Source organism: Manis pentadactyla, chromosome X, assembly GCF_030020395.1.
Source record: "Manis pentadactyla isolate mManPen7 chromosome X, mManPen7.hap1, whole genome shotgun sequence".
Classification (NCBI taxonomy): domain Eukaryota; kingdom Metazoa; phylum Chordata; class Mammalia; order Pholidota; family Manidae; genus Manis; species Manis pentadactyla.
In genome coordinates, this window is record NC_080038.1 from 1,116,776 (window position 1) to 1,141,438 (window position 24,663).

Below are 24,663 nucleotides of genomic sequence, written 5' to 3' on the forward strand. Positions count from 1 at the left end.
GGACAGTCCGCGAACAAGGAGATGGTGGAGCAACTCCTAAAGCCCCGTGTTAGGGAGCTGGAGGGCGCTGAGGTTGAGAGGTCACAGATGGCTGGAGACCTCTGGGTGCCAGAGAGTCCAAGGACAGTTGTGAAAGTCCGTGTCCCTGGTTAGCTGACTCTTGGCGATATGAATCTGATCACGATGTTCCCGTAAATCTTTGACAGGACATCATTATATTTATGCATATTTCCCTATCTCCTTGGGAGAGACACGTTTGGGGTAAGCTGTTTGCGAAAAGGAGCTGTAAGAAAAAATTTATCTAATGATTAACATATCTGCCTGCAGGGCTGAGCAGAAATTATTCAACCCAAAGGTCAGGGCAACAAAGAAAACATGCAACACAGGGGCAGCCATACCAAGCTTGCATTTGCCCCATTACACTTAACACCTGCTGGGCTGTCCAGCACCCCTCCCACGCCCGGGCAGCTACCCCCACGCCCTGCCAAGATGCAGGATGGAGAATCCCCACCCTGACCCCACCAGGGCCTAGCTAGGACCCAGGATCACACAGTCCTGCACAACCCTTCAGAAGGCTGACCCCACACCCGTAGGGAGTGGAGCCACCGGCCCTGGCTGTAAGGGCATGTAGCCCAGCTATAGGGGGCGACCCTCCGCTGAGGCCGCCTGGAGTGGGTTCCCATCTAGATCCCGGGCTGCTTGGTGCAACCCAAGGCTGGCTTAGGAAGGACCCCTCTGGTCTTTGCAACCCTCTGTCCTGCAGAAGAAACGGGGGCCGGGAAGCCTTCCCAGGATTCCTGGAAGACAAGGGGGTGTCAGGCAGACTGGCCTGGCCAGCTATACCCAGCATACAACGTGAGGGAAAGACACAGCAGCCATCACCCACCCTGAAGAGTTTCCCACAAGAGCCGTGGCCCACCGTGTCCAAATCAGAAGGCCCTAGAGCCAGGATTCTAGGAGTAAAATCCACCAGGGCCCTCCATGCCCCTCCTTCGTGAGAGAGGAAGAATTTCTGGGTGTTTGTCCAAAGCAGAAAGGCGAGTTGCCAGGCATGTTACCTGTGGATGCAAAGCCAGGCCATCTGTCCCCTGGGGGCAAGACCTAGAACCCTTCCTGCCTCATCGCCCTCCAAGTGTCTGTATTTAATGTGGTTTCTGGAGCTGTGGATTTAGGATTCCAGCTCCATGGAGGTCTGCTGTTCAACATCTCAAAATCAAGATATCCACCCACTGGGCTCCCACAGGGTTGACTTGGGGGAACCTGTTTCCAGTCTCATTCAGGCAGCTGGCAGAATCCAGTTCCTCAGGGCTGTGGAGGGGGAAAGTCCGCGTTTCCTTGCTGTCTGTCAACAGGGACAGCCCTTGCCTCCCAGCGGCCTCTCTCTGGTCCATGCAAGTGTCCCCTTCGTCTCCTACTTGGAATTTATCCAACTTCCCCTTCTGTCTCCAGCCGGATGGAGTTCTCTGCTTTCGAGGACGCGTGGGATTAGAATGGGCCCAGCAGGTTAATCCAGGGTGGTCTCCCTATTTTGAGGTCCATACCTTAATTACACCTTCAAAGTCCCTAGTGCCATATAATGTTGTCTGTTTAGTGTCCAGGGCATGCACACATTTGGGTAGCTAGTAGTTGGGTTTACAAATTCCTGTCCCTTCAAGGGCTTTATGGCTCCCACTAAGGTAGATTCACCTGGGACAACCAAGGGCTGAAAATCCTCTCTGGAAAAGGAAGGGAGGCAGAAGAGGGCCCCAAGTGGGGGCCCAGCAGGGTGGGGGAGCAGCCATCTGATTGACCCAGAGCCCACATCACCATTGCTACCCAGCACCCTTCGCACACGGCAAGGAGCTCACAGTCCTCCTCAGGGTCTGTGATGGTGCTTTCAGTGTCACTTCCTACAAATCCGACAGAAAAACAAGAATACAATCATGATGAATATGAATAAGGCACGCTCCTTGGCCGTCTTACCAGCACCGTTGTAAAATACAATTTTCAGTATTTTTTTTTTAATGGAAAAAGCCATGGTGTCCATCAGGCAGCCCTGGAGGGGACAGATCCTGAAACATCCCTGTGGGGCAGTCATTTCCGAGAGGTGGCGGTCCTCGGGGAGGGTTTGGTGGGGCTGGCTTCGTTCTGAGCAGCAGTGTGGCCAGGTCAGGGCCTGAGTTTGAGTAGGAGCACCTTTGTGTTCATGGATCAACCTCCTGGGGACAACGCCTGGTCATTCAGTGGCTCCCTCCTGCCAGTGTCCCTGCAGTCGAGAAGCCCCAGTAGCAACCTCGCTGGTGTCCTAAGGAGCAGGGCGACCACCCTACCCTCTGGAGACGGGGCCTCTGTCTTCTTCCTCATGCAAACAGTTATGTTTTGCATATAGGAGATTCCCCATAAATACCCAGGGCTTAGCTAATACAAAGAGTACGTAATTCACCATGACGCTCCAGCCCATCCTACAGGTGATGCCCTTCCTATGCACCAATATTTTCTATTTCAGCATTTAATTCCTCAAAGCCACTGGGCCCGTGGCTGGGTATCATGGCTGTGTAGGTAAAGGCTGTCTCCACAGCAGGCACAGACGAAATCCTCATAAACATGTGCTCTCTGCATAAAACTGGGTGGTCCCAGTGGACGTCAGAATGAGACCGTGAATGGTATTGAACCGAATTATCCACGGTCCGTCCGTCTTATGTAACACGTCAGCATCTTAGATCCCTCCAGCTTTTACGGTGTCTGTGTGTATCTGTAAACATCCCTGTACAAAATCCTCAGGGTGCATAAAGTCATGAGTTCAAGAAAAAGCCAGCATCATTGCAGAGTCATGTCCTGTCTTAGGTGGCATTCTCAACCATCGACCCTCAGGGCCTTCTCTATCCAGAAATCGTAATTCTGTGGGCACGTCTTAAATAATCACACTTCCCAATGCACAACCTGGGCCACGGCATATTTCCAAAGCGGGATGTAGTGAAGCACCTGCCTCCGCCATATCCGTAGCTCCTAGGGGTGCACGTGACCTTGCTCCGTTCAGTTCTGTTACAGGTCTTCTTAGTGTCCACGGCACACACTGACCATCAAATCAGCATTTTCAGCCCATCTTCTCCCACTTTGTGTCCTGTATGCATTCTCTTCCTTTCGTCCGCATTCCCTTTTACATCTAAGAAGTGGGCCCAGGGGTCAGAGATGCTTGGCCGGTGGAGAGCTCTGAGGGAGAGACCCCTGGGTCAGAGATGAGGACCCCTCTGCTGGGTACCAGAGCTGAGCCCAGCCTCCTTAGCTTGGACATCATCCTGTGGGTCCGCACAGTCATCCCTTCTGTTGCCATCCTCAGTCTTGTGTGGGGTGGCAGGTGGAATTGTGTCCTCCAGAAAGGTGTGTCCACATCCTAGCTCTCCATACACGTGGATCGGACCTTGCTTGGAAATGGGGTCTTTTGCAGACATCACCAAGGTAGTCCTGGACCCCGTATCAATGACGGGGGTCCTCAGAAGGGCTGAAGGTTTGGAGACTGACCCAGAAGGATGAAGTCCATGTGAGGAGGTGGAGATGGGAATGAGAAATCCATGCACAAAGGGACACCCGGATGGTGGGCAGCCCCCCCTCCCCCAGAGCTGGGAGAGCCTGGAATGGATTATCTCTCAGACCCGCCAGAAGGAACCAGGCCCCCTCATGCCTTGACTTCAGACTTGTGGCTTCCTGGCGCTGCGACAACAGATCTCTGTTGTTTCAAGTCACCCAATGTGGGGTGCTTTCTCAAGAGAGCCCTAGGCACCCAACACAGATGCCAAAGGGGGAAAAACTCCACTTACCATTCTGCCAGACACAGTTTTGAGCCCTCAAATCCTTACATATGAGGAAATAGGACCCATGCGCCCTGCAGACCCCCAGGTTTATCCGCAGACATTTGCATTATCTGATGAAGGCGTGGATTCCATTGACACTGAGCCGGAATGTCCTCCGGAGATAACCTTATTGGGGTCGTGGAGGTACCCGAGGTAGTTGCCCAGCAGAAGGAGGAGAAATGGGCAGGTGCCCCTAGACTCGCAGGGAGACAGGCGTCCCGCTAAAGCCTGGAGCAAGCATTTTGGCCTCTTGATAGGTGCAACATTTAAGTATCTGACTGATTCCTTCTCATGAATGATGAAGCCAGAGTTCATTGGGATTGTTACCTCTGTACTCTGGGGTGTGTGTGTGTGTGTGTGTGTGTGCGCGCGTTTCTCACCATCTCTACTTCACTCTGGGTGCAGGAGGGATTTCCCACACTGGAGTCTGGGGGTGACCAACATGATGTCACATGACATCAACTGTTGTGTACTCAGAGCCCTGGGCAGGAGGGCTCCTCAAATGACAAATCCACTTGGGGCTGCACTCGGGCACCTGGTGACCCGCCCCAGGGACAGGCTATGTAGCCCCAAGAGCATGGCCTTGGGTCTGATGGGAGGATGTGACAGCTTGTCCGAATGCTTGCATAACCTGGCAGGGAGCTAAAGCCAGCTGTTCAGGGACAAACAACCTTTTGTAAAAGCCTGGCCCCCAGGATAAGGAGGGTCGTGTGTACTCCCATAAGGTGCCTGGTGGCCCTCCGAGCTTCCCCAGACATCCACATGGTACTGAACCCTGATAGTATGACTGGGAGGGTGGGCTCGGTGTGCAGCAGGGAGGGTGAGTCCCAGGGTCTCACTGACATGCAATCCCAGGAGGGACCCACAGGGAGGCCGAGCCCAGGGGCAGGACCACCTGGATGTGTCCTGGGAGTCCTGGACAGTGGCTTAAAGCCTGTGTCCTGCAGGGATGGTGCACACTTGCCAGAAATTTTTTGTAACTGAATCCAAAACAGATTTATAGCAGAGTCCAAGCTCACACCACTCCCTGAAGGACATGCCAATAAGTCAACAGGCAGGGTGTTGGCGAAGAAAGCTAGTTTATTCATAAAGCGACTATATTTGAAAAGCCAGCAGTCCGAGGAGATGGTGGGCTCATATCCTAAAGCCCCACCTTAACCCAGAATTGATTTCCAGCTTCTTGTATGCTACAGAAAAGGGGAGCAGCAGGGGGCTGAGGCCGGGACGTGACAGACTGCAAACCTCTGATGCCAGCGAGGGTCTGAAGTCATTTGTGAAACTCAGTGTCCCTGGTCAGTTGATTCTCGTCCACCCAGGTCTGCTCATGATGTTCCCGTAAATGTTTGACCGGGTGGCATTATTTGTGTGCATAGGTCCCTCTCTCCTCCAGGGAGGCAAGCTTTGGGTGAGGGGCTGCGTACAGAACTCCCCAGCTATGAGCAAAATTAGTCTGCATGATCCACAAGCCGACGTGCAGGGCTGCAGGGCAGAGCGGGAGCTGTTTGACCCAAAGATTAAGGCAGCAAAGAGGACAGATAAACTGTGAAACAGAGATGCCAAGCTTGCTTTCTGCCGTTAGAGTTTTATTCTGTGTCCTTCCACGGTACCCCATAACCAGACCCGAGCAGCTCTGCGGAGTTCTCTGTGACCTTATGGTGCATCTTTGAACCTCAGGTGATTTGGGGACCCCAGGGGTTGCATATGGCATCAGAAGTGGGGGTGGCCTTGGAGACGTTACACGGGGGTTGTGAAATTATATTCCAAGAACCTGAGAAGTCCCCATATTCCTCAGGAGACGGCTTTGTTCTCATGCATGTGGAACAAGGAATAAAAAGGCATGTAGGGGAGAAGGTCCTCCCAAAGTAGCCCTTCCCCACCTGGTGTTCATCCAAGACAAGGCAAGACCCCGTGACCTCCATCCTCATGACCGTAAATTCTCCTCTCTCCATGTCAACCCTCCTGGTGTTTCTCACCCGGAATCTCAGGGAAGGCTGGTCACATTCTCATGTTCTTTGAGAATCTCTGCGTGACTCTGCTTACAAAATTAGAAGCGATGAGCCCTGTAGAGATTTTTGGTTTGTTTGTTTGTTTTATGGGCCCTTTGTGGACCTTAATTCTGGAAGCAGCTGTCAGGCACCCTGTGTGGTGCCTCTGTGGGTGTACACGGAATACCGGGTGTCTCTGAAGTGTCTGGGGGAAAGCAAGAGAGGGTGCCTTTGAAATCTGTTTCTGAATCTGCGATCGCATCTTATTTTCTGCCCTTGGGATGAGCAGGACAAAGCAAGCCCCGTGCATCTGAAGCCGCCCTTAGTGGACTGCTGGGTGCGGTGTGTTCTGCAAAAGGGGCTGTTGTGTGAGACGCCGTGCCGCCAAGACAAGACACCGAACCCCACGTAAAATCCTCTGCTTGCTTTCATTGCAAGTGTGCATTAAACAGCTAACGGTGACAGCGCATTTTAGTTTCTGCCCCACATTGTTTTCTGAAAGTCGGGTTTTTAATTTCAATCCTGTTGGCTTTTAGCGCTGACCGTCCCGCAGGCGATAGTACAACTTCACAGAAGTTGAATGATAAGCAAACCTTTCGTCCCCTTACACTCTCGTGTGTCGAGTGTATAAAATCTAGGGAGACCTGAAGTCCTGGGATGTCTTCCACACCTGCGAGAATTCTAAAGTGAAGTGTTCCTCTCTGGCATCTGAGGTCTGAAAAGTCATTGCTTAAATTCTTGCACTTGACAGCTTTTCTCTGAATCATGACCCCCACCCCTATTTCCCAGGGGGCCGTTTTTCACCCCGTTTGCACAGTCCTATTCGTGTGACTTTATCCTCTTTGTGTCTATAACATGGACGTAAGACCCTTTCCTGAGGAGAACTATCTGACTGTTTCCTTGAACATCTAGGGAGGGAGAGGTCAGCGCTGGCGGCTTGGGAAGTTAGTTAATTATCTGCAACGTGCTTATTTGTTACTATGATTGTTCTCCTTACAATCATCTTGTGTCTTTGTTTGGTCCCTGTTTTCCTGGGAGCATTTATTTCCTGCAGTCTTGGTCCCTGAAATTACTCCGTGTGCCCTATAGGTCCTGATCATTCATTGCTGGAGGGTCACAAGAATCAAAGCGGACGTATGTCACCCGGATTCACTAGGCTGCCGTAGGGCTTCGAGCGTGCATGTGAACACTGGGATTTTTGTACGAGGCCAACGGTACTTGGGGCCAAGTTGTGTAGGAAGAGAAGAGGGCAAGATGGAGGAGTTTGGGAGAAATGTGTCCCATGCCCAACCCCCAAGTTGGAAAACCCACGACCACCTCCCAGCCTTGGGCTGTTCATTGTTCCGTAGGAGAGCGCTCAAAATCCCACACCGTGGTGCACAGACTGTGGGTCTAGGCGCCTTTCTCTCTGCTACCAAAACCAAGCAGCGGGCCTTGATTTCTAAGAGCTGGTGTCATTCTGGTGGGAAAGAGCAAGAGTTGTGGAGCTGGATGGCTGAGGATAGAACTCACCAGCCACGCCTTGCTGCCCAGTGACTTCCAGGAAGCTGCTGACGTTTCTGTGCCTCGGTTTCCCCCTTTGCAAAATGATGGGAGCAACTGTTGCTATAGATGTGGGTGGTGTGAGTGGAGAGACGGTGCAGAAAGTGGCCAGGCCTCCAGAAAGATGACAATGGCTGTTGTTTGTAGCCTCTGTGTGCATCTGACCTGCAGCCCAGGGACTTGACCCGCCTGTTAGCGTCTGATAAGTAGTAATGGAGATTAGTAACTGGTAATCACTCAGGGGTTATTATTCTCAACATCTTGCTTAAAACTAGTATGTGCCTTGCATTCGGTACTTTTTTGAGGGTACACAAGGACTTTGGCATTTTTATGACCCTCCCTCCCCAATTCTGCATGGTGCTGGATGCCATTAAAAAAGATTATGGGATGATATAGGGTGCGTACTTGACTTTCAGAAACATGGGTTTTACTCGGAAATGCAAGGACAGCGTGTGCTACTGTGAAGGTCCATACCACGTTTGGACTTCTGTGCACCCTGCCTTTGTTAAATATGCCACAAAGCACATGCTATGGGTTAGAGTTTTGTCTGGCAGGTAAAACTTGGGTTTAGTAGAAGGTGACTGTCTCGTGTGCACCATTCAGTGTGTTGATGATCATTCACACCCACTCGAGGCATAGAAACTACATCGCCCTGAAAAGTTCTGGAATATTCCCTGTGCTCTGCCAATAATTCCTTTATTTTGGGTTGTTTTATCTTCTTTTTTTGCATGCTAAGTTTTGCATGTTCTGTAACTTGACACAAATGGAGTCACGTCATATATACACTTTCGGGAAAGGCTTCTGTCAGCATGATGAGATTGTGGGTGTGGTTCTGTTTTATTGGTGTGTAGGATGCCGTTGTGAGGATATACCTATGGCTGTTTATCTACTCATCTACTCACCTATTGGTGCACTTTTGGGTTGTTTACAGCTTTTAGCTATTTGGGGACATTCTTTCTCCAAGAACCTTTCCTTGTCTTATCTCTGTCTTCTAGTAAATATGTTACTATATATTATATAAATGTGTTCTAATGTTACATATGTTATAATAATATACTCTATAATGATATCATGGTATAATAATCATAATGTAGTATGTAATCTTCTATTATATATTAACAGATGATTATAATTTGTCATTGTATTTTAATTATAATGTTGCATTATATACTTACATAATTACAATATATAGTCCTTTATTACATATTTTATTATATAATGTTTATATAATATATAACATCAAATATATAATATATATAATTACGTACAAGTAGACTACTTAATATTGTCCCTCAGGTCACTGGGCCTTTGCCATTTTTGACATCATTTTCCCTCTATTTCTCAGGTTAGATAATTTTTCTGGTCCTATTTTCAAACCACTGACCCCATCTTCTACTATTTTGAGTCTACAGTGAAACCTCTTGAAGAGCTTTCCTATTCTGGGTTGTGGAAATCCCATTTGGCACTCAGTTTATCATTTCCAATTTTCTACTCAAATGCCCCATCTGTTTATTCCTTGTAACTATTTTCCTTCAGCTCCGGAAGCATATTTACAGTTCCTATCTGGTACTTTCCCCCGTAGATCATCTGGGGTTAGCAGGTATCGATAATTTTTTTCAGTGGATTTTAGGTTACATCTCCCTGATTCTTCACGTCTATCAGTTTGTTCTTTTTGTCACGGATATTGGTGTTGGTGTGTTGTATAGACTCTGAAGTCAGTTGTCGTCCTCTGAAGACTCAATTTGCCTGACTGGCTGTAAATTCTCAAGGCTGCCTTCCCTGCAGTGGGCAGAGGCTAAAATCCCTGCTTCTTGCAGAAATGTACACCCTGGTTCGCCAGGGCTTCCCCACACATGCATAGTCCAGATATGCCCAGGATTTGGGCAACATTCATGCCCAGATTTTAAGGCACCAGCTTGCAGACTCCCCTTTCAGGAACATCCTCGTCACGTCCTATTCACTGTGACTCTGGCAGCTGCCATCTTTGCCCTCTGACTTGTAGGCTGACAAACCTGCAGAAGTCTAGCCTTCCCCACATCAGCTGACTGGGCACGGTCCTCGTGAATGTCGGCCGCATAGACGCCAATCTTCCACAGAGCAGTTCCTTGTGTTTTCAAGAGATCCTGCCCTCCAGTTTCTCCTATTTGGGGTCATTCATCAGTGCCTTCAGATAGGGTTGTGTTTCGTTTTTTTTTTTTTAAGATTTCATTGAGAGTTTATAAATGTTATCTCTGGGATACTGGGTCCGATAGAAGTTATCAGGCAATTGCAGGAAGTGGAATTCAATTATTAAAGGCCATTGAGAAGACAAGTTGCTGAGAGAACTTTGCTTTCAGAAACTGACTCCCTGCCTTGTTTCTGTTGTGAAAATCCTCAATTGTCTTGTATAACTTACTTCCTCTTATGGTGAAGCCTTTGAAGCAAGAGGCTTTTGGGAAATTCAGTAATTTCTGCAAGATCGTTGTTATTAAAGCTCCTCATGGTGAAGAGCAGAGGTTTTCCACATCCTTAATATAAAGGGAACATACTTTCTCCCTGTCTCATGTGAGGGTTTCGGCCCTGGGTGGGTTCACTGTGGATTCAGTGAGACCGAGAAATGACAATGGAACGTTCTTGGGTTAAAAGTGTTTTTACTCGTCTTTATTCTCACGGCAGTACATTGAGCACTAGAATCATGTCTGCACCCAGCGGTCTGTAGGTCTGTAACCCACCTCCATCTCTGCCTCTGCCTAGAGCACTGGGCAGAGCTCTTTATATACTGACTCAGTCAGTCATAGCTCATTGCCTACGGGTGTGGGAGCAGGAGCCTAGCAGCAGCCCAGTGACATCACCAAGTGGTTTAGGGTCACGGGAGGATCCTGGCCATAGGCACTTCTGCTGTCCCCACAAGCACTTCTTAATAAGGACATTGCATCAGAGAAACGTTCTTCAACAAATCAATTACCAACATAGTAACTTCCTTCCAAATAATACATATGGAAACGAGGGGGTAAAGGAGTATCTTGACAGTGGAGACACATGACAATCACACCTCTGCCAGGCGGTCAACATGCAGAGCAGTGAGGCAGGGTGAGAGCGTGCTCCTGATATGACATGACAGGGCAACCCTTTATCTCTGCCATCTTCCTGCCCACACCCACAACCCCCACCTCATCATGAGAAAAACATCAGACAAACCCCAGTGAAGGGGGGCATCCTGCAGGATGCATCATCAGCCCTTCTGCAAACTGTCAAGGTCATCAGAAATCAAGGGAAGTCGGAGAAGCCGTCACAGCCCAGAGGAACCCGAGGCGATGGGACATGTCATGCGGGTCCTGCATGGGGGGCCTGAGGCAGAAAAGGGTGCTGAAGGAAACTGGAATACTGTGAACTAGTCAGTAATAATGTATCAATATTTATTCGTTAGTTGTCACAAAGTAGCACGCTGAGGTAGGATGGAACAAAAGGGAAACGTGTGTGGTATGTACACCAACTCCTAAGAGTGTATTAGCAATTTCCTGTAAAGCTAAAACTACTCTGAAACAAAAAGCCACTTTAAATACACAGTAAAAAAAAAATCAAACTCTATCTGTTGAACAACCTGCATTACAATTCAAGCCCCTCCCAATGTGGTCCACAGATGAAACACGCCTGAAACTATCTTCTCAGCCCCCGTCGTGTGACGGTTGGCACCCCAGTGCCCTCAGAAGGCTGATGCTCGTCCCACATGCCCGATTCTCCGCCAGCGAACTAACGACTTTGCCTGAGGAAATCCTGATACAAAGGTGATGTGTCCATTCTTTTATTCAGCCTAAAAATGTGTCAGATTGATTTTACCTGTAGAAACCTTACTTCTATCTACTTCCTAAAAACGGGCAAGATGGTTTCCTGTGAAACAAGCTTATATTATCTACCATGAAACAGCCAGTGTTCAAAATAGCACTTGATTCCAATATCCTGCAAAAAAAAATGAATATAATAGTAATAAAAGAAATGCAATGTTTCAGACATGAGTTTGTGCGGAGACTGTCTATTGTCCATCCTTAGGGGGCCTTGGGGATAATGATAACCCCGTACCCAGCAGGTTGGAAGGATTACATAAAGAGATAGGTGTAAACAAGTTACCGTAATGTCTGCACACAATAGGTGCTTGATAAATAGCAAGTGCAATTTTTCTTTTTCTGATGCGTGTCAGTGTGAATCAGGGTAATTGCTCTTGCATTTTTTTCTCCATAGAGAAATATTGTATCCAACTCTTTTGCTGCCGTCTCTTGTGCAATGTCTGAGGGGCTTGAAGATTCGGGTGTTTGCATGGGAAAAGCATTTTGGTTTTCTGGTGATCCCCAGAGGGAAGGGTCAGCCAGCGGATGTAGCCAAGGAGAGCAACGTGGACAGGGCCACGTCCAGGAGCCGTGGTCTTGGATAAGAAGAGAACACCCATGCCCAGTGACTCAGTGTCAGAGAGCCACGGATACCACCACCCATCTTTGATGACCTGCTCCCTCCAACCTCAGCTCAGGTTCCCCATTGTCAGAACCCAAAACAGTCGTCAGAGGGCAAGGGGAGACATCACAGGTGCTGTCCATGGTGGTGAGCCCCCCAGTGCTGGCTGAGCAGGAGAGTTTAGAAAGCGGGTCTGGGGGAGCAGAGGAACAATACAGGGCACAAACTTTAGACAAAAGTGTGCATCAGCGAATGGAACATGTCATGCCTTTGCGTTATTTAAATAGTTTAAGATGGGAGGGAAAGAATTGTAATCAGTATGTAAAGAAGGAAGAGAAGGACGGGAAGGGATTTATTAAATGCATGGATTTAATAAAAGCATGGAAAGGTATCGATTCAGCCCAACAACAGCATCCTTTTCTGATTAAATTCAACAAGAGTCTTACGACCATTCATCTCCATTTATCATGAAGAAGAGGCAGAGAACCAATTGCAGGTGTTGGGGTGCCTCCCCAACAGTACACAGCTTGCTTGTTGTGAGTGGGGCACCTGTGGTCATTGGCGAGCTCTCCGGGGGCACCATCCCCATGAAGGGATTTCCAGTCGGGTGTCCCCTAAGGATTCCTAGAAATCTCGTTGCTCATTCTACAGGCTCTGACAGAAAGCAAGTGGCACCAAGCTTTATTTTCTTCATTTCACAGACATGTAGAAAGGCATCCTGGCTGGTGGATGTCGTAATAATTTTTTAAAATAATCTGCATTCATGTTCTTTCCTAAAAATATACACTGATTATGAAGAAATCCAGAAAATGTGTTGCGAGCCAGCATGGTTTCCACATCTCAGATTATTCTGAGCGACACAAGGATCCGGAAGGTGAAGTGTATGTGGGGTGCATCGGTCGCCACGGGGGTGTATTAATGGGTTAATGCTTTTTCTGAGTTCCACGGAATGGAGGTAAGGTCCATTAGAGCCATTTAAAATTATCATAAAACTCGATGCAGATGCTAAAAGCCATGTGGGGGAGCCTGATGCTTAGAAGCCCGGGGTGCATGGAGTGGAGCTGGTGATGATGGCCGTTTCAAATGTTCATGCTTCCTGCTTTCATTAAGGATATTGGGGTACCACGTGTACCCACAACTTGCACTGGACTCCAGGACCATCATCAGCAAAACATACCATGTTTATTCCCGTGTGCAGCGGGCTGTGCCTGACTCAAATGATTTCATCATCTTTAGAAAGATTATTTGGCACCCGTTCTTCAAGCATTTGATCTGTCCAGATACATTTTTTTTAGAAAGCAAGAATTTTTTTTTTTTTTTACCTCTTGGATTTCTACATTAGAAATACTTGGACACGGCTGTGATGGTTGTACGGTAGCCTAAACCAAATTAATGACAGGGAATTGTACCGTTCAGAAAGGTTAAAAGAGTATATTTTATGGTGCTTATATGTATGGGTACTATGTATTTAGAATATCTATATATATTATCACAAGGACAATTTTTTAAAATGCATATCATGTTTCAGTATTCCGTGTCCCACCCCCAAGAGATCCACGCACACATATACACCCCACCCTGCACACACATGCAAACAAGGGTCAAGTGCTTCTGTATATTTTTTTGGATATGAGCTTGCTTTTCCTCAGAGTAGGGTATTACCTTGATGCAAATTAAATTTGCTCTCACCTGTGCCGGAAGAAACAGGTGCACTTTGAAAACAAAAGTCTTCGCCAACCTTCCCACCTCCATATCCGACACCAAGCTGGAACCTAACTTGGTTTTCCTGAGGTGGCTAAGTCACAATAGGATTTTTATTTGTTGACATCTTTATATATAGCTGCTGTCCTACTTTCTTCCAAAATGGTCACGGCTTCAATCACTGAAAATAACATCTGGACCATTTTTTATTATGTCCCTTGCAATTTTTCAATGCATCCGTAGCTCGGGGATTCGGAAATTCTGTGCATGGGGTTGGTGAATATTCTGCAGAGAATCGGTGGAGGCCAGTCTCTCCTATTTTGTCTCACACTATGCCTGGGGGACCCTGGGCTACACACCATAGGGGCTTTTTTATGTGTTTGTTTGTTTGTTTGTTTAAGACAATGGCTTTCCTTTGAACATGTCTTCTAGAAAGGCATGCCTCCCCCAAGCGGAGCCGTCCTTGAGCCGAGAGAGGTGAGGCTCTGTGTGAGGGACGGTTGTACCCCAGGTTATTTGAGGGCAGTGGACGTGAGTTGGATGGAGGGTGGCCCCACATCTTTCAGGCAGGCCTAGGGAGAAGACAAGGAAAATCTGGACCCTTCTCCGGGGTTACACTGACTGCTCCTCATGAGTGGAACCAACCGTTCTTTCTAAACGTTCGCTTAGCTTGGCTGAGGAGGCGCTAATGAAATAATTGATGAATGAATGAATGTGTTTCCCCCAAAGACAGGTAGGCGTTCTGAGCCTCAGAAGGTGTGAATGTGACTTAATTTGTAAATAGGGCCTTTGTAGATATAATGGGTGAAGACAAGGGGACGGTCTTGTTTCAGGATGAAGATGGGTCCTAAATCCCATAACTGACGCCCTTATGAGAACAGGGAAATGTGAACACTGGACGCACACGGAGGGACAAGTGGAGGCAAAGACGGGGGTGGTGTGTCCAGAATCTCAGGGCTTGTGGGGAGAAAGGCAGGGAGAAAGGTCGCCCACCAGCGCCTCCAGGAGGAACCAGTCCTACCAGGACTTTAATCTTGGCTTCCAGCCTCCAGAACCATGAGAGGACACGCTTCTGTTGTTTTAAGCCGCCACTCTGTGGCTGTATGCTCTGGTGGCCCTGGGAAGTTAGTACACAAAGTTGTCATCATGCACGCATGTGGCCCAGGGTCCTGAGCTCGGCCCTGTTGATATTTAGGGCCAGATCATCCTCTGGGGCAGGCATCCTGGGCACTGTGGGGTGCTGACCAACCTCCCTGGTCTCCACACCTCCCTCACCCCCAGATGCCAGGAGCAGCCCTCACCCCAAAGTTGTGACTCCCAGTATCTCCAGATACTGCCTAGAACCCGCTGGGGAATGTCCCCACACCTAAAATCCAGAGTTTTGTACCATTCAATGCTCCAGCGCTCTTAGAGGCGAGAAAAATCCGACACAGAAAAAAAAAATAGGCTCTTCTACATGAGCACGCATCTCACGGGATGGTGGGACACTCAGAATCCTCCGGGTCCCCCAGTGATGAAGAGAGTGGGTGTTCCTGCCTGGGAAGTGGCCTCAGAGAAGGTCAACGCCGTGCATCGGAGGGGCGAATCCAACGAACAACGTGAGTGATGTCTAGAACTGGCCTTTCACCGGAGCGGCCAGCCCAGGCTGCCCTGGGGTCCTGAGGTCGCCTCTGCACTTAGTCTTTCCTGTTGGGGACGAAAGGAGAATTTAGAAGGCACGCATGTGACAGTTGTTAAAACATCACTCAGTGGCTGGACAAAACTTATCGGTGCGTCTTGAAGCATGACCTCAATGCGGTCCTGGAATAAGGAGGGCGCTTGCCCAGAGAGAACATGCATCCCTGCTGCAGGCAGGTGACAGATCTCGGAGGGTATTTGATGCATCGCCCTGTTCTTTATTTGAGCTCTGTCTCCGGGGCGTGCGTGTGTGAAGGGCCCAATTTCTTTCTAATTGAACCAATAAATTATTCATCTCAGCTGGGTTCCTGTTCTGAGGGTTTTTACAGAGATGGAAGGAAGCTAATTTATGTAACAGGTCTGACTGCCCCGTTGGTAGTCTTCACAGGCCTCTCCTTGCCCGTGGAAACGGCCTATGTCCACGTTCGATGTTCCCCTTTGTTTTTCTGCACTGTAATCTCCTATTTTGCAAGAATATACGTCGAAGAAAATGAAGAACACCCACGGGTCGCCTGTCTGTAATGCGGGGCTCTCTCCTTCAGCGCCTCCTCTCCGGGTCCTGAAGGATTTTCAGGCATGGAGTGCCCCCCCCCCCCACAAGCCCACCCCGAACTCTCAAGAGACAAGCAGCCCTCTTAACGTCGAGATGAAACCGTGGGACTTTACCATCTGAGGCGGCACCCGGTACACATTTGAGAAAGGTTCTGTTGCTCACAGCGAAGCTGCAAAAATATTTTGACATCCTGAAAGCTGCTTCCTGCTGGTGTATGTGCTTCTGTTAAAGAGATGGGGAAGGAAAAATAAGAAGAAAAAAAAAAAGTCTGTCTTACAACCCACCCGTGATTTAGAAACAGAACATCTTGGGGAGCATTAGTCACCTTCCAAGTCTCAGATGGTGCCGCTGATTCATCGCGTTGTTTTTCTGACTCTGACTCCAGGGCACCCTTGACCTGGCGCCTTTTAGGGGACGAGCTGGAGCCCACATGCCTTGCCCTGGGAGGGCACCCAGAGAACTAGTTGTGCAGGCTGCAGAGGTGCTGGGCAGGAGGGCAGGGGGAGGAGCGGCTACCACTGAGGAGCCCCCCACCCCACACCCAGAGTAGGAGCCAGGAACAGGGGTGTCCACGCTGGCAGAGGGCAGAAGGGGGGAGAAGGAAGGGGATCCCCCCGGGTGGAGTTCCTGGGAGGTCCCAGGCTAGCACAACACGTGCTGGGGTGGACAGGGCTGCCCACCCATCCCCACGGGAGCTGGGCATAGGGGTGGTCCTCTTCCAGAAGGCCCCTGGCACCTCCCTCAAGGGACCACTGCGTTCTGGCTGACATGCACCCAGAGCGAGTCTGGGGCCTCCGGGCAGAGCCGACACACTCGGGTGTTGGAGATATGGGAGCATGAAGGAGAGACAGTCAGGAGGGAGAAGGCTGGGGTTTAAGAGCGACCTGAGCCTCACTCTCTGCAAAGGATGAGGGCTGTCATGGTGTCCAGGACCCCAGGGGCATCTCCCAACACACCCGTGCCTTCCGCGCAAGCCGTGGCTCCCAGAGGCCAGCCGTGTCCCCTGTGGGACTCCCCGGGTGCCCAGCAAGACCTCCAGCCTCACCAAGAGGCCGCCTCCCCCTCTCCATGCAGCCTGCTTGGTCCCGGCCGGGCTGACCCCTCCTTCCCATGCCCCTGATCTCCGGTTTCGCCTTCTTGAGGTGCGTGCCCATCTTATGCCCAGCTCTGTGCCTATGTCTGTGCCTCTGCACCCCTGCCTACCCAGTGACACCTGTTCTGACCTGGACCTGAGCGTACACGCCTGTGCCCACAGCTAGCCCAGTGCTGTCCCCTGGATCCTGTCTGCGTGCCTACAGCCACACACCTGTGCTAGAACACCTACACCTATTGTGTGCATCTCTATCTGTATCTATTTATATTTATCTTTTATACCTATGTCTGTATAGACATACCTATGCCTCGATTTGCACACTTATATCTATATACCTCTCCCTGGTTAGCTACACCATTACTAGATCTGTGCTGTACACCTATATAGGTATTAACCTATATATTTGTACCTACACCTATATAGCTTTGCATATATATATATACACACACACACTTCTCTTCCTATACACACATATATACACATATATGTGTGTGTGTGTGTGTATATATATATATATTCTTCTCTTTCTATACCTATACTATGGATTTATAGCGCTGCACTTATATTTGTATCAGACCTATACATTTATCATTCCACCTTCAACACCAGCGCTATTCCTTCATCACCCACATTAGGAATGTTTGTTTCATTGGGATCAATCCCAGCCCCACAGCTAACCCTGCATCGCTATAGCTGCACCTGCCCCATATGCACACCCAGGCTGTCTCGTAGCTACGGCTAATATGTGCCCATCTACCTGCACCTACGTCGCCCCCCATCTCTATCTCTGTGTCTTCGCTCCACCTCTGCAGACATGCATGTGGCTGTCCCAGCCTCTACGTCTGTCTCCATCTCTGTGTGCTTTTCTCCTCAAACCCTGTTCCCACTAAAGTGTATAAACACGGTGCTTGGGGAGGCTCTCCACCTGCTTTTGTCTGAGCAGGTCTCTTGCCCCCTCACAAATTCAGTACCAGGCTCCGAAAACCATAATTTACCAAACCCCAGAGGAAGTCCAATACGATACCTTCATCTTTATGGTTATTTTTTACACTATTTGTTGTATGATCCACACATCCCACAGCTGTCCCAAAACCCTCTTGGTGTGGAGAAAATGGACTCTTCAGAGAACTAGTTCATACAAGAAGTAGGAGAGATTTAAAATCACCCGACTTAGTCAAGTGTTTTTGTAAAACCAAAAAAAAAAAAATGTAGTTCACTAGAATGAGACATTACTTGGAGAGCTAATTATAACTCATCTTACTCTCCTAACTGAATAAGGTCCACATTGATCTGGTCCCTATCGGTTGCCTTTTGGGTACAATAATACTACAGTGGTTAAAAGTCCTCAGCATACAAATCTTGGCATAGAAGAAACTCACACAGCGTGAAATTCTTTATCAGAATCTCTTCATGTCTTTCCTTTCAAATAGGAGGAGGTTTTGCATGCATCGTGTCTCCTTTTTTTTTTTTAACATAAAAAGCAATTCTTGCTGAAGCCCTGCATGGTTTGAGATCCCTCCATTCTCCCTCCAGCACATCATTGTCATCCCCAGCCTTCTTTGTGTGTTCGGTCCTCTTCTCCCCTTTGCTGTGTTGGTCTCATATGCATCTGCAGCCGGTGGGGATGGGATCGCCCGGCGCAGGTCCCCGGGCTGTGTCGTGCATTGTGTCTCATGCATCGGCCGCTGACTGTGCCTTAGAGTCACTTTTCTACCCCACTTGCAATTTCCCACCATGCCTCTTTGTTTTCCGTTAGCCGCTGTGACACCTTCCATTTCAAGTCAGCCTCCTTTTTTCTCCTAACAAAAGAGGCTGTGGTGCACAGAGTGATGTCTCTGTATAAATATTTGACCTGAATCTACACAGGATACAGGTGTGTGATGTTTCTCTTTTTATTTTTACATGCAAGGAATTCACTCCTTTCTCTCCTTAGGTCCCCGTGAGATGTGAGAACGAGAAGTGGCACCACATTGGCTGGGCTGCCCGGCTAGCTCGTGGCCCTGGATAAAATCAACCTGCAGGATAAGGAAACAGTGTTCCTCATTATTGACAGGCTCAAGATGCGACTGCTGAAAAATCTGTGAAACGCGGACCAAGTGTGCCCATTGACTGTGGTGCCATTTGCAGCCAGCAAAGCAGCTAATCGTTGGGAAGATGCCCAAAAAGTGGTAGTTATGGAAACCTCGATAGTAGAGCTACAGAGGGATTTCTGCAGAGGATTTTGTAGTAATGGGCAGCCTCCAAGGAGGAACCCTCACAATCTGCACCTCCTAACAGTCACAACCCTTGTGTCTGCCCTCCTGAGACTATACAGGGAGACTGTCTTCTTTCTAAGCAGGAGCACGTGGCCAGAGGGACGGGATGTCACTTCCAAAACGGTGTTGCCTATGACTGTAACTTCCATCTTCCTAGCCTTGCTGCCTCTACTGGAAGCCAGCTGTTATTTTGTGAGCTGTTAATGGAGACGTGGCCAGGCCGGAAGGTGTGGAGGTGACCACCAGCACACACACACCCAGGGAGAAACAGGAGCCCTCCATTCCTGCCGTGGATCACACGAGCGTGGAAGCAGACCCTCCTGTGGACTCACAGGAGACCGGAGCCCTGGATGAGATGTTTGCAGCCTGAAGCAGGGGACTAGGTCACATTGCACAACTTGCCCGACTCCCAGGGACCTTGAGATGATAAATGTGTGTTGCTTAAGCCTCTGACTTTGGGGCTAATTTGTTACGCAGTGAGAGACGACTAATACAAAGTAGAGGCACTCGGTGTACAGGCGCAGGCTTCTGAACTCAAGTTCTGTTATTCTGCATGAAAAGAGGAATGTGATTGTGTCATATTTCGAGGCCTCTTCCCCTCCTAGCACGTTGTGTGGCTCTAGAGAGTTCCCTGGTGTATTGTCTGCTGGAGCAAATCTTCCCCAAGGAACAAAGCATTTTATTCCTGTGGGGTCTGTGGTGTGGTGCTGGCCCGCCTCACCAGCTTTTCAGGGAGCATCCCATATCCCAAAGCCGAAGGCAGGCACGAGGATCAATTGCACCATCAATTTAAAAGGACCCCAACGTGAATCCCGTGAAATGGCCTCCCCTTGGATTTTGGTACTGTGTTTACCAAGAGACGCAGAGATGTAGGTGTCAGTCCTGACCCAGCCTGTGACAACTGGGGACAGTTGTACCTGTGGCACAGTCTGTGCCAGTCCCTCTCACTTCCACGCCCAGGAAGACACAGATGTCTCGTGAGCAGGAAAATTGAATTTGGCATCTCATTAACACCCACAGGTAAGAAGTTTTTTTTTGATCCTTGCTGGCTTTAAAAAAAAAAGCGCAGAAGAGGTGGTATATTTTGCAAGCGGAAAAATACCATAGGCATGCATACAGCGTGCAGGGCATTAGCCACAGGTGTGAAGGGACTCAGTAAGTGTCAGCTCAGCCCTCCTGAGTCCAGAGGGAGGGTTCCAGGCACCAGGTCAGGAGCTGGCAACCCCCTGTCTGCACCAGCTACGGTCGGGCTGCAGACTGGACTGAATCAGAGTTGTCTGGGGGCAGGTGCAAACAGGCCCCTCTTGGGTTGTATGTCTGCCTCTTCCCTCCTACCTGCTTTATGGCTCCAGGGTTCTGGGAATGGTGGGGAATCCAGGAAGAGCTTTTAAGAGAAAATGGAGTGGGTGAGCACCCCAGCAAGGAGCAGGTCTTCACAGGAGTTGAACACAGTCTGATACCCAGGGGAGGGTTGGAACACAGATGGCACCACTGAGCTGGCTTTTTGCACAATGCATCATTGCGTGTTCACTGCCCCAGGCTGGGTAGGGGTGGGCTGACCTCCCTGAACTGAGCCCAGTCTGGGACATTAGCAGGGCAGACTGCCAGCATCTGGGAAATGGGGGCATCAGTCCAGAAAGGGGTACACCCTGCTGCACCATGATCACCTGCCATCCCAGTGTACCACACTGAAGCATTTTTTTTTTTTCCCTAAACTCTTGGAATATTTCCTTCCCTCCTGAGATGGCAAACTGTGTGTGCCTGCCTGCCAGGACCATGGGGAGCCCAGATATTTGCATAAACATGATTCTGGATGTGTTTCTGAAATGTTTCTGGGTGAGATGAGCATTTGAATCTGTGGATTTAGTAAAGTAGATGGCCCTCCCCAATGTGGATGAGCCACATCTAATCAGTTGAGGGTCTGAGTAGAACAAAAGGGTGGAAGAAGGGAAAATCCTTACTCTACCTGACTGTTGAGCTGGGACTATCTTCTCCTGCCCTCAGACTGAAGCTTAGACCATCCTCTGTCCTGGGTCTGCAGCTCGCAGACAGATGGTGAGATTTTGCCTCCATAATCACATGAGCCAATTGCTTAAAGGGTCTCTCTACCCATCTAGCCACCCATTTCTATATGTATATCTCTGTCCATCATCCATCCATCCATCCATCCACCCATCCATCCATCCATGCATCTCTCTCTCTCTCTGTCTCTCTCTCTATATATATATGTCTACCATCTATGCATGCATGCATCCACCTCTCTCTCTCTCTCTCTCTCTATATCTATCTATCTATCTATCTATCTATCTATCTATCGTCTATCACTATATCATCCATCCATCCATCCATCTGATTGGTTCCATTTCCACGGAGAACTCTAGCTAACATACTTTTGCATTTCAAAATCTTCCAGGCTGCCCTCAACCATTCCTCTTCTTTATCCATCTCAAATAAAGGTTCGGAAACAATGCCTCTCACCTATAACTTTATCTTTCTGCTTCAGCATCCCTGATCTATACCTCAAGCCCCGTCCCACCTACAGGTACCAGCAGCAACCATCTCCCTCCGTGTGCCAACTAATTTCTTGTATCTCCCCAACACTGTGGAGAAAACTCCCGTCATTATAATTGTCTCAACGCCATCTCTCCCTTGTGCTGACTTCTTCACTTAGCTTCCGACACGATTTTCTTCTGTTCTGTTTCTCAGATGATTTCAGCTACGCCAGACAGCCTCCGAGTGTTCCTGGAAGTGCAGAATGCACAAAATGTTATTCGGTAGTCCGGGGGAGAAACTTTCCAAGAAATTTCACAAGTGACTGTGCCCCAGCCCCCGCTACCAATTTTCAGGGTTCAGCAACCTTTTCTAAAAGAGCCCCATCATAAATCGTTTAGCGTTTGTAGGCTAAGAGGGGAAAATTGAGGCGCTCACGTAGGTTACCTTCAAAACGGAACTGTTTAAAAACAGGAAAACCGTTCTTAGCTTCTGTGTCACCCAAGTGGCCATGGAGACCCAGTTGAAATCTGACCTCCTGTGGGAATCGCTGGAAATAAATCCTTCCCAATGTTGACGTGTCTTCTACCCTTCATTTGCTCAGCCCTCCTCCAGATGTGGTCTCTGCTACACTGATGTTTTTTCTTCCTTGGGAATGATTTTGTACCGGGCAGCTGGTTAAACATGCGTCGTCCAGAAGAAAATAGCTGCATTTCCTGAGCAGGAAAATATTCAGAAACTTGGTGGGTTCTGAATCCCACACATTTTCTAAACTCCAAGGGGATAGGTGAGGAGGCTAATATGCATTCATTCTAAATGCCAGGCACATTTTTATTCATCACCCTTTTGAATTATTTGCTACTTCCTTTAATTAGAATTGAAGAACGATACTCTAGATGGATTCAGACGTCCATACCTACAAGTAAATTATAGCGGGTAGTGAAAGCAATTCCTGTCTCCCTGGCAGCAGGCGCCAGTTCCAAGATTTTTTCTTGAGGCTTCAAAACACACTCAGGTATTATTGAAATGCCTGCTCCTACAGATATTTGCAGAATAATTTAGCAACTAGAATTAGGTTACTACTAATCAACTACTAATCATTTTACTAGGAATAAGCAGGCTTCCAGATATCTTCAGGAAACACGTGCCCATTTTCTAAGGCTTTCTCTTCTTGATATTTTTTTTATTTTGGTATTATTAATGTACAATTACATGAGCAATATTATGGTTACTAGACTCCCCCTATTATCAAGTCCCTCCCCACATATCCCATTACAGTCAATGTCCATCAGTGTAGTAAGATGCTATAGAGTCACTACTTGTCTTCTCTGTGTTATACTGACTTCTCCATATCCCCCCACCCCCCACTACATTATGTGTGCTAATTTTAATGCCCCTTTTTCCCCTTATCCCTCCCTTCCCACCCATCGTCCCCAGTCCCTTTCCCTTTGGTAACTGTTAGTCCATCTTGGGTTCTGTGATTCTGCTGCTGTTTTGTTCCTTCAGTTTTCCTTTGATCTTATACTCCACAGATGAGTGAAATCATTTGGTATTTCTCTTTCTCCGCCTGGCTTATTTCACTGAGCATAATACCCTCTAGCTCCATCCATGTTGTTGCAAATGGTAGGATCTGTTTTCTTCTTATGGCTGAGTAATATTCCATTGTGTATATGTACCACCTCTTCTTTATCCATTCATCTACTGATGGACACTTAGCTTGGCTATCGTGAATAGCGCTGTGATAAACATAGGGGTGCATCTGTCTTTTTCAAACTGGGCTCCTGCATTCTTAGGGAAAATTCCTAGGAGAGGAATTCCTGGGTCAAATGGTATTTCTATTTCTTTTCTTGATTTTTGAGCTGGCTTTTTTTATGGGTCCTGGAAAGCCAGGCTTCGGTGATAATGGACTTCCTACCATTTCTTCATGTAAAAGCCCCCTCTTTTTCATTTTTGTTTTTTCTTTTTCCATTGGGGCTGTGTGTGTGTCTACTTTCTAACCAATCCTGGTGGACTATCTCTCACATGTTTCTGGGTTACAGAACTCTAATTCCATCGATGAATTAGACTACCCCCAATCTGGTTTATTGTATCTGCCCCATCGACCAACTCCCATCACCACCTGTTAATGATACAACCTCCTCCTATGCTGTCCCTGTAGAATATGCATGAAGACCATACCTATGTGCAGTATGCTTCCCTATTTTAAACATTTAAAAATAACCCACAAGCCATGCTTATAACCAATGGCTTTTCTTCCTTTCAAACCTATGTTTGAAAATGAACGTATAACACTTGCTACCAGACTTTATGGAACTTAAAGTCATTAGCCATGAGCTGCCCATTTCTCCACCTCCTACAAAAATATTTGGGAATCAAAGTTGTAATTTTTACCCCAAATGTTTACCCAAATGCATTCATTTTTTAGCCGGAAGATTTTTTCACAGATTGAATTTTTTTCTAAAAATTGGAAATAGCCCAATTCTTCCATATACTGCAAAGCTCTGTTCTGGCTTGATAAGGCACTCAGGTGGTGGGAAAACATGACAGGAAAATTGGCAACTGCTTGCGTGACAGTTTTGCACACGGAAATTTTCTCAGTGCAAGGCTTCCTGGATGGGGCCTCTGGCCTGAGATTCGTATGCATCTCTTTGTGGTGCTGGCTGGTCCTCACAGACGCCCTGCCAAGATGTTGGGAATCCAGTGGGGAGTCCTACCTGGTTTGATAACCTGCTTACATTTCTGACGTTGCATGTCTATTCCTGTTTGAGTAGTTGTTAATTATCTTAATGCTCATCTTTTTTGTTAAATGCATGGTTTGCATCCAATTTTCCCCTCCCTCCTTGGGGGATGTACAGCATAGGAACGCTGGTGTACTGGGAAAGGTTTGACAATAATAACTGGTTTTCCAGGAAAAGGAAAGAAACACTGGTTTGTGGTGTCGACACTCCTGGCATGGTGGAGGACATGGGATGAAACTTTGGGGAGCAATGAACAGTGTTGGGGCTCAAGAGCCTGTGTGAGCTGATAGCCACACACCTCTGCATTAACGTGGGCATGGTAGACACAGATGAGAAACCTGGCAGAACTGTAGAATCTCTGGCCGGGCTCCTGCAGGACG

At 48.2% G+C, this 24,663-nt stretch overlaps 1 long non-coding RNA gene across 4 annotated transcripts in view; it reads left to right on the top strand.

Annotated features, from left to right (window-relative positions):
• The window catches only part of LOC130682014 (uncharacterized), a 31,838-nt gene that overhangs the window by 2,453 nt on the left and 4,722 nt on the right, over positions 1–24,663 (top strand). For 2 of the 4 annotated variants that reach the window (XR_008995303.1, XR_008995301.1), the window contains exons 2-3: positions 10,974–11,118; positions 18,734–20,075. This is a non-coding gene — a long non-coding RNA (uncharacterized LOC130682014). The remainder of the gene's footprint in view (positions 1–10,973; positions 11,119–18,733; positions 20,076–24,663) is intronic. The other 2 variants (XR_008995304.1, XR_008995302.1) reach the window with 1 other exon arrangement.